This window comes from Schistocerca serialis, chromosome 5 (assembly GCF_023864345.2).
Source record: "Schistocerca serialis cubense isolate TAMUIC-IGC-003099 chromosome 5, iqSchSeri2.2, whole genome shotgun sequence".
Lineage (NCBI taxonomy): Eukaryota > Metazoa > Arthropoda > Insecta > Orthoptera > Acrididae > Schistocerca > Schistocerca serialis.
The window spans coordinates 178,294,211-178,308,293 of NC_064642.1; the positions used below are offsets into that span (position 1 = coordinate 178,294,211).

General features: G+C 42.4%; 1 protein-coding gene across 1 annotated transcript in view; it reads right to left on the reverse strand.

Moving 5' to 3' along the window:
- The window catches only part of LOC126481419 (V-type proton ATPase 16 kDa proteolipid subunit c-like), a 32,909-nt gene that overhangs the window by 17,990 nt on the left and 836 nt on the right, over positions 1-14,083 (reverse strand). The gene's annotated exons all lie outside the window — the stretch shown is intronic.

A 14,083-nucleotide genomic window follows, 5' to 3' on the forward strand; every position in this document is an offset into this window, starting at 1 on the left:
CCTGGAGACCTATCACTAATGCGAGAAGGAAATCATGGAGAAGCGTTGAGAAAACCAGACAGACAGTGACAAGAGGTACTAACAAATGAGTTTCCAGAATGAGATGTTTACTCTACAACAAAGTGTGCGTTGGTATGGAACTTCCTGGCAGACGAGGTACTGGCGGAACTACAGCTGTGAGATGGGTCTGTTACACGAGTAGTGAGTCGTGCTTGGCTAGCTCCAGAGAACCTGACGGTGAAAGGCAAAGGTCCCGAGTTCGAGTCCCAGTCCGTCACGTAGTTTTAATTTGTCGAGAAGTGTTAATGAATAAGTTGATAGATATGTGAAAGTCCGAAGCTGAAGAGACAGAATTGCCAACGGAAGAACAATATGACTTGCTTCAACTGATGGAAGTTAATGACAACATCAATTACAACGACTTACTGGAGACGCTACATGACGAGAGAGTATTCAGCAAGTAGAAACACTGCGAATGCATGCGAACGACCAACGATGCACCGCCCAAATTGTTGCTTGCAGTCATACATCTGATTCACATAACCCAGGATAGGCAACCGCTTTAGATTATCTTCACTGTCCCCCTAGGGACGTTTACTACACTTCCCCGTGGAGACGTACAACATCTTCACGCAACATCATAACTGCATGTGCCACATGTACGTGGTTAGTGCCAGCACTGAGAAAATTAATATCCACCAAAAAATGACAGTGTGGGTTTCACGGGGGTTGCTCTACTGAGAATGCCGTTCACACGTTTACTCGCCAAATTTTACAAGCACTGAATAGCCCACTTGGTATTTTCTGCGACCTATCTACAGCATTTTAGCCTGTGAATTGCAGAACTCTCCTAGATATATATTGAAGTTTTATGGGATTAATGGTACAGCCAACCTATGGATAATGTCATATCTGACCAAAAGAATGCAGACTGTTGTACTTTGTAATTTAACCGGGTTTTAAATTCTGACTGGCGAGAAATCACGTATGGGACTCGCAATGGCTCAGTATTAGTTCCACTTTTGTTCATTATATGTGTGAACAATGTTCCGTCTAATGTACAACAAGCAGAATTAGTCCTTTTTGCAGATGACACTAGTATTTTAATCATTCGAAACATACACAAAGAAACAGAAGAAATAGTAAACAATGTTCTTAAAAATATCATTGACTGGATTTCTGCGTATAGTCTCATCCCCAATTTTGAAAAAGACACAACACATTCAGTTCTCCACGTCTAGCGGTATTACACAAATGACAAGTGCAATACATGCTGGGGAAATAATAAATGGGGTGAAAATTTCCAAATTCCTAGGTGACCACACGGAAGAGAATTTAAACTGCCAAAAGCACTTTCGCAACTCCTAAAACAACTTAAATCAGTCACGTTTGCTGTTAGAATCATTGCAAGAGACAAATTAATATGTAGACATATTTTGCATATTTCCATTCAATAAGGTCATATGGTATAATGTTATGGGGAACTCATCTTTAAGAAAGAAAGCCTGCATTGCTCTCAAACGTGCTGTAAGAATAATATCTGGTGTTCGAATAACTTACGGGAATGCAGCCGGGTGAAGTCGTCGACAGACGCCAATATTTCTGCAGGTGCACACCCTGCCATTTTCAAGGCAAAATTGCAGCAAGTAAGCAGTGCGTAAGCGTATTTAAAAACTGGTTTTCGTATAAACTACGTGAAAATAACACCTGAACACACATTGTAAACACTAGTGCCATCATAAACCAAAGGCGGCCAACGCCAGAAGTTATCGATAGTGAAATTAATAATCAACGAGTGAGGTAGCATAAACACTGCCCCTCTGTCTTTTGACAAGTGAGAGAGCGGGATTCCATGGAGAACTCAAACAAAAACCACCATCTCTATTTATAAAGTTACTTGCTAATTTAATTTCAACAGCTCACAGTATCCCAATAGCTGGAAGTCCATGCCAGAATATAGGTATTGTTATATTCCATAGAATGACCAGTGTCAAGACAATTTTCTACAATGGCAGATCTCCCCCGCTGTTGTAAGCGTGTGTGCCACTTATGTTACTGATAGTCCGACCTATATATGACATGTCACAAATGCAAGAAACACTGTAGACACCCACCTTACGCAAACAAAGATTATTTTTTACGGGACCTAAAAGGACCCAGATCTCAGATGAAGGTCGAAAATCACACTTCACATCATATTTCCGCAAAATACAACCAATTCCGTTCGAAATTCTCCCTACGTAAGACAAAAAGGCTTTAAGACTTTGGTGTTACCATAGCATTACCACCACTCACCCGGTGCGCAGTTGGTCGATAGCATAAAGCACATCTAACCAGTCTTTCACTATAACCATTCAGACGAAAGGTGAAATCTGGATGGGCTAACTCAATCAACAAACTCGCAGGGTCCGAGACGACATGGGCCCTGTGATCCAAATTATAAATTAACACTTCATATTGAGCAACTGTCAGCCCTGCAGATACACATCAGTGTGAGTAGGCTACCTATAAACAGCACGTCCCAACGTAGCATCCACCTTACACTAGACCAACTCATCGACGAAGGGAGGACTATCATCCCTTTACATCCCCGTTCTGATTCCAATATTCCGGTGGATTCAATTCATGTTTTCTAAAAAGTCGTTAGAATTCTCACTGCCATGAGGCCAAAGTATCATCTACATATCTGAACCACGTAGGTTTCAAAGCCGCCGACTCAAAGTTCCTCCAGATCTTCCATAAACGAACTGACAATAATAAGTGACAACGGACTTCCCACAGCAAATCCATCTGTGTGCTCGTGGTACAGGTCATTGAATAAAAAGTAAGTGGAAATCGATACCTGTCGAAATAGGTTCGTTAAAACAGCATCAAACCTAACCTCACTCAATGAACCGTAGCGGATCAGACAGAGAAACATGAGTGAAAAGAGAGATCACATCAAAACTTATTAGAACATCAGAATTATACACACACAATCGCTATAATCGACGTAAGAAATCTAACGATTTCCTAATGCGGTGCTCACACCTACCTACTATAGAGCTCAAAAAGGTAGCAAGATTTTTTTGCTATACGAAATGTCGGAGTACCAATACTACTCACAGTCGGGCGAAGAGGACCCCCTTTCTTACGGAACTCAGGGAGGCCATATAACCTAGGGAACGCAGTACAGTAAGAATTGAGACCCGTGACTATCCTTTCTTCAGGAGGCTGTTAGTTCTTTTGCTCAACACTTTTTGTGGGTCAGCATAGATACTACGATATGTTTAGTCAGGCAATTAACACTGCGAAAAAATGGTTCAAATGGCTCTAAGCACTATGGGACTTAACAGCTGAGGTCATCAGTCCCATAGACTTAGAACTGCTTCAACCTAACTAACCTAAGGACATCACACACATCCATGCCCGAGGAAGGATTCGAACCTGGGACCGTAGTAGCAGCGCGGTTCCGGACGGAAGAGCCTAGAGCGCTGTGATATTACTTATGCTGAACGTGCCCCACGTGACATAACATGTCTCCCTCCTAGCATCATCTGCAACATCACGAGGTAGTTTAAAAACAGCCTGTCCAACAGAATTAATAAAATCAACCACTGGCAAACGCCTGGGAGTGGTGTAAAATTTCCCTCGCACTGGTAAAGGTGAGTCGTCAAAAGCTTCCTCCATGAGATTTGTCATAGAAAGTCGAGAAATAGTCAGAGTCCGAGCCAGGGAAAAGTTCATACTTTGCCAGGGCAGTTAGAGGAAAGAATCCCCAATCAGACTGCGGCCATGAAACACCGCTCAGACAGTCCCAAGAAAAAGACGAGACTTTAGAAGCAATCGCTATATGAAGCTGAAACAATTCCTCTGAAACAAAATCCAACTGTCAACGAGTGTAATGGATCCTATCACGAACAAAAGCTAAACCAGCACGTAGCTTGATACGATTAGTGGCCAGAGAATTTATATGATGCACACCTTTGGCCAGCGTAGGAACAATATTTTGATCGTGACACATCTGCAAAAACGACAACGCACATTGCAATCATCCAACCTCCGGAAGCTAAGATACATTTCCTCCACGTAGAGGTACACAATGTGAGACCTTAGTTTCTTCGGACGTATACAGTGATCGAATAACTTACGGGAATGCAGCAGGCCGTTGTCGACGACGCCACCCGTCTGTGTTCCCGTAAGTCATTTGAACGTTGTATATGGTGAGAGACACTAAGGCCTGATCTTTATGTGTGGTGCTCACCCATGATCGGCTTTTAGACATCTTTTTAAGGAGTGGCCTGAGCGAGGCATGTCATCGACAGTTCCTGTCTCTCTGTATCTGAAAATGGTTCAAATGGCTCTGAGCACTATGGGACTTAACATCTCATGTCATCAGTCCTCTAGAACTTAGAACTACTTAAACCTAACTAACCTAAGGACATCACACACATCCATGCCCGAGGCAGAATTCGAACCTGCGACCGCAGCGGTCACGCGGTTCCAGACTGAAGCGCCTAAAATCGCTCGGCCACCAGCGGTTTCCCTGCGTCTCCTCCATGTCCGAACAACATCGCTTTGGTTCACTCCGAGATGCCGGGACACTTCCCTTATTGGAAGCCCTGCCTAGCACACAGCAACAATGCGGATGCGATCGAATCCTGGTACCGAACGCCTAGGCATGGTTGAACCACGGACAACTCGAGCCGTGTACCTCCTTCCTGTTCGAATGACTGGAACTGATCGGCTGTCGGACCCACTCCGTCTAATACACGCTGCTCATGAATGGTTTTTTACATCTTTGGGAGAGTTTAGTGACATCTCTGAACAGTCGAAGGGTCTGTGTCTGGGATAAAATATCCAAGTCAGCGTCTCTCTCAGTTCTGGGAACCGGAGTGGTTCAAAACTGTTATTGATTTGTGTAATTACAATACGAACTGGAAAAATGACATTTATTACTGCACATTAAGGTACCTGTAGCACAAAAAGGAGTGTACAACGGTGCAACGAAGATTTTTGATCATAATGTCGACCCTGCGACCGACGGTCAAGTATTGCTTGGATGTGACGCGTCACGACTCCCACGGGTCGTTCGACTGATCGTCGACTGACAGTCCGCGATATCTGCATGCTCAGTGTGAACTTGGGCAGAAAACTAAAATTCCTGCTTGCATCGATCTACGGTCACGCCAGCACGCGAACTTAAGATACAGAAATGCCGGCCATCTCGTCACTGCCTAGACACTCGGTCAGTATTCCTAAATATATATCGACATTGGACAGCTCGTTGCTGGTGCTCATCTTAAGGGGCTTCAGAGAGAAAAAACTGTTGAATGGCTTCATGCTCCCGTAGCTCGGTATGAAGCCGAGCGACTCTTAACACCAGCAACGACGTAATTTTCACTGGACACTTCAATTCGAAGCAGTGTGAGGTGTACTGTTATTCTTAACAAAGATATGAGCGTCTGATGATGATGTTTGGTTTGTGGGGCACTCAACTGCGCTGTTATCAGCGCCCGTACGAAGTCCCAGTTGTTACACAGTCCAATTTTGCACAATCCAATCTAGCCAGTGTCTCGAATGATGATGATGAAATGATGAGGACATCACCAACACCCAGTCCCCGGGAATAGAACACGGAACCCCGTGATCCATGAGCGTTTGGAATAGGTTTCCAGATACGTGAGTGGTTCGAGGACTTCTTGAGTAAAAGAACTCAGTATGCTTTGCTCGACGGCAAGTTTTCATCAGAGCCAAGGGTATCGTCTGGAGTGCCCCGGGGAGTGTGATAAGACCGTTATTATTTTCGATATTCATAAATGATCTGGCTGACATGGTGAAATACAATCTGCAATTTTTTGCTGGTAATGCTATGGTGTGGGGTAAAGCGTCGAACTTCAGCGACTATAGGACGATGCAACATGGGTTACAACTAATGCTACCCAAGTGCCACTCGCCGATTCCGATAAATTTCGAGTATGTTGCAGTCTAGGTCAAAATATGAGACACGTCTTTTTTATACGTGCCCAGAAGGCCGTTGAAGTGGTGAACAACCCCCCCCCCCCCCCTGAACAACCCCCCCTCCCTCAATCCGCCAAAGAAAACGCAATTGTTATTTTTCCGAGCACATATCGTAAAAAGAGTAGGAGATACAACAAAAATGTTGAAACATAATTTCCATTGTTGTTACTGCACTTTACAACTGTGCGGTCACATATTTAAACTTTCTGATGTATTTCGTAATCCTCCACTCACCTCACAATTTATGATACCCTAAAAAGTTTATGTGTAGCAAATTTAATAGTAAATTTGACGAATAATTCAATCATGTATGATAAAGTTACTTCCTGAAGACGCAGTAGTCAGATATAAGTTGGAAATGCCCCTATACACTGCTATACCCGCGCTCTTTCCTCCATATGATGCATATGGTGATAGTGTTGTTTGCAATTTAGGCTCCTGAAGGATTTAATTGAAACAATAAGGTCTCACTCTCTGTGGAGTCCGGAAATAACCAACATGGAGATGGCCAGAGGCTATTTCCTTTTTGTTTTTTCGTGGTCTGTTTTATTTGTTTGGTTTTTGCGTATTACGTTTGACATCTACTTTGTTATTTTACGGTATTCAGGTTGTGTTATATTATCTCTGATAGTCTTTACAATAATGAGGGGACGTTGTATTGAAATGGTTCAAATGGCTCTGAGCACTATGGGACTTAACTGCTGTGCTCATCAGTCCCCTAGAACCTAGAACTACTTAAACCTAACTAACCTAAGGACTTCACACACATCCATGCCCGAGGCAGGATTCGAACCTGCGACCGTAGTGGTTGCGCGGTTCCAGACTGTAGCGCCTAAAACCGCTCGGCCACGCCGGCCGGCGACGTTGTATTATCGATTGCCAAGATTTGCTTCATACACATACACATTGTGCACCACGCACGTCTGATTATTGCAATATTATTGCACATTTTCCCCTTGTATCACTATTTTAAAGCAATAATGAACAGGAGGTTCACATTTATCAGGTTCCTCTGTGAAGCACCCGCTCTTGAACCACGCGAACCTAAATGTGTTCACAATCGAGGGGATGAAAACTGATTATGAATCAGGATTGAATTTTCGGAATATTACTCCTCAGGTGCAAATTTACATCATAACCGTTTAGTAGGATTACACCAGAGAATTGTTTTACAAAATTCTTCCTCTGTCTGAATGTGTAAACAGCAAGTCGATGGATTATGCAGTACGATCCAGCAGGAATCGTTAGAATTTTTACGTCCTTATTACCTTTGTTTGTGTTGTTAAACTTCTTTTCTGTTTGTCCTGTCCAGGAATCCAAACACTGAACAGTTCGTTCACCCACAGTAGGTAAGTAAACCCCCGCCAATCATTTAATAGCGATATATGATGTTAATTTACCAGATGGCGAAGCAAATGCAACAATAATGTTAGCTTTATACATAGTTTGTTGAAAAATGTGTCCAAACTGGCCACGTATTTCCTGCAGGAGTATGAGCAAAGGGGATGATAAAACACCAGATAGGACTGGCTGTGTGGTGTAGCTATGGATGAACAAATTTAAAGATTGAACGAGACATTCAACTGTTAGTGTTCCTTTGAAGGATATGGCATGACCTGCATCTGTCTCCAAATTAATTCAGATTGTTCCGAATTGTAAATATTGTCCTCTCCTAATAATGCAATATTTGGTATTAAGTTTGCCACAAGTGCATTAGCTTTCACTACTAGTTGTTGTGCATTGGTTAATTGTTTCTGAGCAACAAATTTATTAATATTTTTGGGAATAATTCTCTGCCTCACTTTAAAATGATGAACCTATTTCGTAGTCGTCGATAACAGATAACACGACAAACTAACTTCAACCGTCATCATCAAAGCCCATCGTGTCAGGTCCAAGCCATGAATAGATAGTGATATATTTCATGCCTTCTGGAAATTCCCAATACATAAGTGGAACTCTGTAACAATTTGTCGCTTCGTGTTCCACATTCAGTGACTTGTGTTTCCCATCTTTATAGTCATTTTGTATCCTTAACTTTTCTGAAATTATGTTGGATGGTTTTTAAACTCTTATTTTTCTTGTTTCCACGCCAAAATGTAACTGCCTTTTTTATATTCAAAATCTATTGCTATTTTACTCTTCTTACTGTCTTCCACAATATCCTCATAATCCTCTTCAAACACCTCTTCAACTGCGACAGCCTCAGGAAATCCACTTGCGTCATCATAGGTCAAAGTACTATAAACGTCTACAAATACGTCGGTGTTGATGGACTCTTTAATCAGATTAGCTAAATGTAATGAGAACGATGTTTCTTTGTCGGTAATCATAGATTCGATAGCGTAATGTGGATGATGGAAGCTTTTGGGTAACAGGTGTAATACATTCTTCGAATACGTCGTGCTATATTTGAAATAAGTGTGTATAGAATCAATGTGTCACACTCTGTATATACTATTCGATTTAAGTCCGACGTTCGGTCTGCAAATTCCGGCCGCCTGTTTATGGGAGCGGTGATTTTCGAATGACAGTACGTGCAACTGTACGCATGCAGTTGAAGTGCATGCATACATTAATGCATCCCTGTCCTACTGTCCGGCGGTCCAGTACTTACCTCATCATCGTGTTCCCTCCGAGAGATTCGATGTCCATACCCTCCCTACCACATTACGAGTATTGGTGTAAACACGAGGCGTCCATGCGCGCATGAGCGGAGGTATTGTGTAGACAGAGAGCGTCGTGTTCTCCTCGCCGCTGTCTCCCACCCAGTGTATACCGTCTGGTAATAGGTCGCAATATACATGTGGCCACGATAATTACGTATGCTTCCTACACGCTCATAGTTATCGCAAACTTTGTAATAGTTTACTGTGTAGATTGGTCTTTCGGTAATACCCTATTCTGGCAATGTATCGCAAATATGTGGAATAAGGAAACAAGGACGTACGATGTATGATGACTTCTGCTACAACAACCGGCATAATCCAGCCACTTGATGTTTACACAGTCAGACAGTGGAACAATTTTCTGAAACAGTTCTTTGATGTAATCCTACTATACGGCTATAATGTAAATTTGTCCCGAAAATTCAATCCTGTTTCATAATAAGTTTTCATCCCCTCGATCTGTGAACACGTTTAGGTATCTACATCTACATCTACATTGATACTCCGCAAGCCACCCAACGGTGTGTGGCGGAGGGCACTTTACGTGCCACTGTCATTACCTCCCTTTCCTGTTCCAGTCGCGTATGGTTCGCGGGAAGAACGACTGTCTGAAAGCCTCCGTGCGCGCTCTAATCTCTCTAATTTTACATTCGTGATCTCCTCGGGAGGTATAAGTAGGGGGAAGCAATATATTCGATACCTCATCCAGAAACGCACCCTCTCGAAACCTGGCGAGCAAGCTACAACGCGATGCAGAGCGCCTCTCTTGCAGAGTCTGCCACTTGAGTTTATTAAACATCTCCGTAACGCTATCACGGTTACCAAATAACCCTGTGACGAAACGCGCCGCTCTTCTTTGGATCTTCTCTATCTCCTCCGTCAGACCGATCTGGTACGGATCCCACACTGATGAGCAATACTCAAGTATAGGTCGAACGAGTGTTTTGTAAGCCACCTCCTTTGTTGATGGACTACATTTTCTAAGCACTCTCCCAATGAATCTCAACCTGGTACCCGCCTTACCAACAATTAATTTTATATGATCATTCCACTTCAAATCGTTCCGCACGCATACTCCCAGATATTTTACAGAAGTAACTGCTACCAGTGTTTGTTCCGCTATCATATAATCATACAATAAAGGATCCTTCTTTCTATGTATTCGCAATACATTACATTTGTCTATGTTAAGGGTCAGTTGCCACTCCCTACACCAAGTGCCTATCCGCTGCAGATCTTCCTGCATTTCGCTACAATTTTCTAATGCTGCAACTTCTCTGTATACTACAGCATCATCCGCGAAAAGCCGCATGGAACTTCCGACACTATCTACTAAGTCATTTATATATATTGTGAAAAGCAATGGTCCCATAACACTCCCCTGTGGCACGCCAGAGGTTACTTTAACGTCTGTAGACGTCTCTCCATTGATAACAACATGCTGTGTTCTGTTTGCTAAAAACTCTTCAATCCAGCCACACAGCTGGTCTGGTATTCCGTAGGCTCTTACTTTGTTTATCAGGCGACAGTGCGGAACTGTATCGAACGCCTTCCGGAAGTCAAGAAAAATAGCTTCTACCTGGGAGCCTGTATCTAATATTTTCTGGGTCTCATGAACAAATAAGGCGAGTTGGGTCTCACACGATCGCTGTTTCCGGAATCCATGTTGATTCCTACATAGTAGATTCTGGGTTTCCAGAAATGACATGATACGCGAGCAAAAAACATGTTCTAAAATTCTACAACAGATCGACGTCAGAGGTATGTGTGGTACAAGAGCGGATACATCACAGAGAAACCTAATAAATGTGATCCTCCTGTTAATTATTGCTTTAAAAATTGTGATACATGCTGTAAATTGTGCAATAATATTGCAATAATCAGACGTGCGTGGTGCACAATGTGTATGTGTATGCAGTACTTCTTTGCAATGGATAATACAACTACCCCTGACTGTCAAAAATAATGCAAGACAACCTAAATACTGTAAAGTAACGGCGTAGAGGTCAAACGTAATATCCAAAACCAAACAACTAAAGAAACGAAGTGAAACAGAAACCAATGAAACAAAGCCCACGAGAAAACAAAATGGGAATCGCCTCTCGCCACTCCATGGTGGCCATTCCCGGATTCGTCAGAAAGCGAGACTATATCTTTTCAGTTAAATCCTTCAGAAGCCTCTCTTTCATAGTTGCACTGTGCAATTGCAAACAACATTATCGTCATGTATGACAAGCTTCATACGGCGGACAGAGTACACATACAGCGGTATTAGGGATACTTGCAACTTATATCTGACTACTGCGACTTCAGGATGTTACTTTATCACATATGGTTGAATTTGTTGTTAAATGTACTATTAGTTCTACTAAACATTAACTTTTTACCGTTTCAAAAATTGTGAGGTGAGGGGAGGATTTCGAAATATATAAAAATGTTCAGGGTTGTAAAGTGCAGCAGCAACCTTGAAAATTATGTTCCAACATTTTTGTTATATTTCCTACTGTTTCGACGACATGTGCCCAGAAAGATAACAACTGCATATTTTTGGGAGAGTTTTCACCTCTTCAACGGCCGTATGGACACGTATAAAAAATACATCTCTCATATTTTGACCTAGAAATGTATCGGAATCGGCGAGAGGCACTCGGGTACTGCTACTTGTGTCAGTAAGCTGTTTAGGTTTTCGTGTTGGTAACGCTACGTAGCGCTCTGTATGAAAATCACTGACTGTGCTGTGTGCAGTCTGTGGCTGGTTGGACTCTTTGTTGGAATATTCGCTAGTGTACTGTTGGGCTGTTGGCTGTGAACAGCAAGCAGCGTTGTGCAGTTGGAGGTGAGCCTCTAGCAGTGGTAGATGTGGGGAGAGAGATGCCAGAGTTTTGAGAGCAGACGATCTGGACGTGTGTCCATCAGGAAAAGGAAATTTGTAAGACTGAATGTCATGTACTGACATATATATTACGACTTCTGAACGGTATTAAGGTAAATACATTGTTTGTTCTCTATCAAAATCTTTCGTTTTCTAACTATGCCTATCAGTAGTTAGTGCCTTCCATAGTTAGAATCTTTTTTTCTGCTGGCAGTATTGGCGCTCTCTGTATTGGAGTAGTTCGAGTAACGAAGATATTTGTGAGGTAAGTTAGTCATGAAAGGTATAGGTTATTGTTAGTCAGGGCCATTCTTTTGCAGGGATTATTGAGAGTCAGATTGCGTTGCGGTAAAAATATTGTGTGTCAGTTTAGTGTTGATCAGAATAAGTAAAGAGAGAAATGTCTGAGTACGTTCAGTTTTGCTCAGCTGTTTGAAAATCAAGTAACGTAAGGGGTTTACCAGCACAGTAATTCATAATTTTTCTAAGGGGACGTTTCACTTGTTAGACGAAATGTCTAGTTGGTGTAAAGAATGACAGCTAGCTCTAAATGTATGAAAACACGAGTTAAGTGACGCTGACTGGGAAAATACTAATCGGTAATGTTCCTATACAGCATTAGTAAAATCCTGCTAGATACAATCACATCTTTTAAATATGTGGGCGTAATGCCACAAAGCAATATCGAAAGAATGATCATGTGAGGGTTGTGGGAGGGTGTGTTTGTGAATTCCTAAGGGACCAAACTGGTGAGGTCATTGGTCCTTAGACTTGCACAGTACTTGAACTAATTTATACTAAGAAGAACACACACACCCATGTCCGAGGAGGACGCGAATCTCGGGGGGAAGGGGCAGCGCAAACCGGGACAAAGAACCTCTAGCCGCGCGACCACTCCGCGCGGTGATTGTGGTATGGAAGGCGAATTATCGACTTCACTTCATTGGGAGAATTTTTTGGAAAAGTGTGGTTCATCTGTGAAAAGGAGGACTTTATTGCGACCTATCCTTGAGTACTGCTTAAGTGTTTGGTATCCGTACCAGGTGAGATTATAGGAAGACATCGAAGCAGTTCAAAGGCGGACAACTAAATTTGTTAGCGGTTAATTTGAATAACACACAAGTGGCACATAGATGCTTCGAGAACTCAATTTGCAATCTTCGCAGGGACGGCGATGATCTTCTCGACTAACACAATTAAGAGAAATTAGAGAACTGGCATTTTAAGCTGACTGCCGCCAACCTAAGGACCACGGCGATAGGATACGATAAGTTAAGGTTCATACGGAGAAGTGTAGACGGTCGTTTTTCTCTCGCTCTGTTTGCGAGTGGAACAGGAAGGGGGACAAAGTACCCTCCCCCACGCTCCGTACGTAGGCTTGAAGAATATGTATGTAGATGCAGATGAAGCTACTACAGACCTTCGCTGTATGCTGTAAATATTTTATTATCTATTCTGCAACTACTATACTAGTCTGTAAGAAACTTCCTGGCTCATTAAAATTCTGTCCTGATCCGGGACTCGACTTGGGACCATTCCCTTCTCCGGGCACATGGTGTAACGACTGAGCTGTCCAAGAGCAACTACAATCCGGCATCGATGACTTATGTCCTTCAATACGTTATCTTCTCTGGTAAAGAGATCGAAAATTGAATGACATCTTAATACGAAACGGTTGTTATTACTTTATCCCGATTTTTCGAGATAGATGTATGTAGCAAATCGGAATTACATCCATGGACATTTTTTTAACATCTTGAGAGCTCATGGTCTTTAATAATCAACGACCAACCTTAAATTCTGGAATTTATTTCCTAACCGTTGCAAACGAAGACCAAAAGTCCTGTGAAACCGAATTTAATTCATCTTACGTATTAGTTACTTATGAACATTTTAAAACCCCGTGATTTATTTTCTCCATTATTTACGAAAATCCTAACACTTCAGTTCCAGAAACACGCAGATAAACATAGTCTCCAAACATCACTGTGTGCAATTCGTAGTTTTCAAAGATTGGCTTCTTGGTTGCGTTACATCTTTAGAATATCATCCGAATACATTTCTCAAATATCGTGTTTCCGCTACAATTTCGTGACTTATTTCTGCCCAAATTTCTAATAGTAAAGATCTTTTATCTTTCGGACGTGCAACATTAGCCACTAAGTATGTAACAGCAACTATCTGAGTGAACGGTGCTTTATTCACTTGCACCGATACATTTGCAGGGATCGAGAGAACATATTTTTTAATACTCTTGCTAATCAATTAATCGTCATTGGTGGCAAGAAATGGTTCAAATGGCTCTGAGTACATGGGACTTGACATCTGAGGACATCAGTCCCCTAGAACTTAGAACTACTTAAACCTAACTAACCTAAGGACATCACATACATCCATACCCGAGGCAGGATTCGAACTTGCGACCATGGCAGACGTGCGGTTCCGGACTGAAGCGCCTAGAACCGCTCGGCCACAGCGGCCGGCTCATTGGTGGCAAGAAGTGGATGTGTGAGTGACGCAGTCTCAGTGGCCGTAACGGAAT